Source organism: Colobus angolensis, unplaced genomic scaffold (genome assembly GCF_000951035.1).
Source record: "Colobus angolensis palliatus isolate OR3802 unplaced genomic scaffold, Cang.pa_1.0 Scaffold6, whole genome shotgun sequence".
In the NCBI taxonomy this organism is placed as follows: Eukaryota; Metazoa; Chordata; class Mammalia; order Primates; family Cercopithecidae; genus Colobus; species Colobus angolensis.
Genome location: NW_012119598.1, coordinates 13,357,783 through 13,361,424, shown reverse-complemented (window position 1 = coordinate 13,361,424; position 3,642 = coordinate 13,357,783). Strand labels below are relative to the sequence as shown.

At 42.3% G+C, this 3,642-nt stretch overlaps 1 long non-coding RNA gene across 1 annotated transcript; it reads left to right on the top strand.

Annotated features, from left to right (window-relative positions):
• Positions 1-574: 574 nt before the first annotated feature.
• LOC105526646 lies at positions 575-3,165 on the top strand. The gene is made up of 2 exons (XR_001004114.1): positions 575-875; positions 2,424-3,165. It is a non-coding gene; the product is annotated as an uncharacterized LOC105526646 (long non-coding RNA).
• The last annotated feature ends 477 nt before the right edge of the window (positions 3,166-3,642 follow it).

The following is a 3,642-nucleotide window of genomic DNA, read 5'->3' as shown; positions in this document are numbered from 1 at the left end:
CCTTAACAATAGCTATGGACTATTGCTTGTTTAACCTAGCTTCAGGGACCAACATCATTCACGGAGAGGGAGCAAGCAGGGGTCTGGTCAGTCACGTCCAGCCTGGCGCCTACAAAGAGATTAGGCAAGACCGTGGAGTAACATGAGCAGTTTGGGCGTCCACTGTCCGGCTCCAGTATCCCGAGTCCAGAGGCAACAGGAGTCTCTAGACATTATGCACTGTAGAGAAATCAAAGAATTTGAGAGCAAGGCCCTGGAATGCCTGGCTGCCTCCCAACTCTCTTACGAAGAAATAAATTCCATTGTTGTCTCACTCTCCTTTCCGTACTCTCGGAATCAGCAGTTACTGTACTGCAGCACCTTTCCCTCTCCAAGGAGACTCTCAGCCACAGCAGGAAGCACAGGGATCTTAAAACATAAACTCACAGTGCTCCCCACATTGATCTCCCACATGAACGCATCTCTCTTGTCAGGGACTGTGGGCTTCGTGACTTTCTCCATGTGCTGGACTGTTGCGTGGTCACTGTTGCCAGGGACTCTTTGAACTAATCCCAAGCCTATGTCAGAAAAGCCTGTGATCGATTCCCAGTGCCATCCTGAACCACAAGATTGGAATATCGCACCTTTCAACTGCCTGGGCTGATAAACAATACAGCATGTACTCAGCTTCATAAACACTCTGCCTTGTTACAAAGGGCATTGCAAACTCGCTGTGATAGGACTTGACCTTAAAAGCTATAGACAATCTAGCGGAGCACAGACGGTTTCATAAAGTACAATCACTTCCTGGAATTCTTGGGCCAGTGCAGTCGGAGCCGTGCAAATCCTGTTTTCCTTGCATTGTTTCCTGCATGTGAATATCATCAGTCTAGCAGGTCTGTAACCATGGCACTTGTAAATAGCCGAGGGGCGACTTCTGATAAAGGCATACAGTTTTAAGAAGCTTTTTTTTTTTTTTTAAAGACAAGCCCAAGTCAAGCTCTACAAACGCCATATAGCAACAACCAAGTTGACAAATGGCAGTTTCTAAAGCACATATATCCAGATCCAGATCCAGATTTGTTTTTAAATCACCAAAGGAAGCAGAATTCATGCCCATTGTATTGTTTTTCACTTGTTGTAATGTAAATTTCCACACCAAATCCATAGAGATGGACACTGACTACAATTGCTAGCAATTCTTTCCACAGTATGTTTCCTTTTCGGCTGAATGGGGTTGGGAAATTTTAAGTGCTCTGTCCTTCAGTTTCTCCAGTCGGCAAGAGGAAGAGGAAACACCAGTTATTTCTTGGAATGCTCGGTTTAAAACTTACTCTTCAAAAGTTTGACACCACTCTTCCTACTCCAACTTCGTCTGGGGCTCCACAGGCTCTTATTTAAGCTTTGAGATGATACAGTGAATGAAACATGTAGTCCCAGCTACTCAGGAGGCTGAGGTGAGAGGATCACCTGAGCCTGGGAGGCAGAGGCTGCTGTGAGCTCTGATTCCGCCACTGCACTCCAGCCTGGGCAACAGAGCGAGACCCCACCTAAAAACCAACAACAAAACAAACAAACAAAACAGGGAGACACACACAAATAGACTGCTTTAAGTTTCTGGAAAATCCAAAGATTTTTACTAGATTTACTGCAAATGCCTCAGTATACAAAGTTTCAAGTGGCTGAATCAATCCTGATTCTTCTGCCTTGTATATTATTGAAATGTTGGTTGAACTGAAAATGTAAGTTAATATTCTTAGCAGATGTAAAATGTGGTGGATATTGGGCTAACTGTTGACAAAAGTGTTTTAGGCTGAGAAGGATATCCTTGGGAGAGAAAGAAAAGAAGAGACTACTCATACAATAGTATGACACTATTGCTTATGTTTTCATAGAGACTTATGTTTAATTTTTTAAGATTCAGAAGTCTTGTCTGAAACTTTAAATTATTTCTTTTCTCTCTCTCTCTCTCTTTTTAGAGATGAGGTCTCTTTCTAGCTTGGGCTGGAGTGTAGTGGTGCAATCATGGCTCACTTCAGCCTCAATCTTCCAGGCTCAAGTGATCTTCCCGCCTTGACTCCTAAAGTGCTGAGATTATAGGCGTTAGCCACAGTGCCTCGCATATTTCTATTTCTGAATTTAAAATCAAAATCAGTAACATCTGACCAGTATCCTCACTTGAGTATCAAGGACAAGCTTGACGCCTTTGGGAAAAATTATGTTTTCTATTATGCCAACACATGGTAAACACTAAAAGTTTTAGGATAGTAATTAACAAAATATACCTCAGTTAATCCTTTCTCTTAAAATAATTAGCAAAAGTATTTTTGATGAGTTGTTTTCTCATGACATATCTTAGAATGATGATCTGCTTTCAAATCTTCACTTTCCATGAAACTACTTTGTGTTTCAGGTATGATCTAACTTCTTTTTTTTTGACAGAGTCTTGCTCTGTCACCAGGCTGGAGTACAGTGGGGCAATCTCGGCTCACTGCAACCTCTGCCTCCCGCATTCAAGCGATTCTCCTGCCTCAGCGTCCCAAGTAGCTGGGACTAGAGGTGCCCGCCACCATGCGCTGATCATTTTTGTCTTTTTAGTAGAGACGAGGTTTCACCATGTTGGCCAGACTGGTCTCGATCTCTTGACCTCATGATCTGCTGGCCTCGGCCTCCCAAAGTGCTGGGATTATAGGCGTGAGCCACTGTGCCTGGACCATCGAACTTTTTAATATAGATTGTATGATGTTTTCATTAAAAAAGCTGGGCTCAGAAAGGCTGTATAAAGCCACACAGCCAGCAAGCAGCAGAGTCTGCATTTTAATCCAGACATTCATGGCTTCAAAGCAATGTTATTTAACTCTAACAATGCAATTGAACTAACAACTGACATCAGACACAAATATTCTGAAGAACCTGGAGAAATAGAAAAGAATTGGATAGAACTGATGGCTCACGGGCAGAAGCTGTACATCAGGGAGAGGAAATAAATGGCATTGTTCAGCCATGAAGCCATATAATTTCAACCTGACTTTCCTTCTCTATTGTCCTATCTCATTGTCTAGCTTGTAATGTGGTCACAATCATGTCACATGGCTGACTTCCTGCATATTTGGTTTCCTCATGGGAGTTTAGTAATTCCTGATTGATTTAGAGCAATAAAATAAACTAAAATAAATTCTATTTTTTTCAACTTCCATGCCATAGAAGTGAAAATGTATTTTCACATTGATGTATTTAACCACTTCCCCTGCACGAACTAGTGATATGATGCCAATTCTCGAAGGATCTGGCTTCTCTTTACATTTATGTAAGTTATCTGAGCTCAAGGGTAAGGTAATATACACTTTCCCTGGCAGCCAGCTGGCTCAGAGACATTCTCTGTTGGTTAAAACCACTTCTCTTGCTCCCATTACCATATTGCCTGCAACCTAATAATGCCACACCAAATTTGGCCTTCTGATAAGCATGAGTAACTTCCTCTATAGCCAGAGGGAGGCACATAGCATGACTTTGGAGCCAGACTTGGCTTTATATATTATATTTACTTTAGGGGGCAATTCGTTTACGGGCACAGGCAGGGACATAAATACCTCCTTTTCATGAGGGTCCCAGAGGGACAGCAGGCATACAATGTCGCTTCATACCACACAAACAATGCAACAT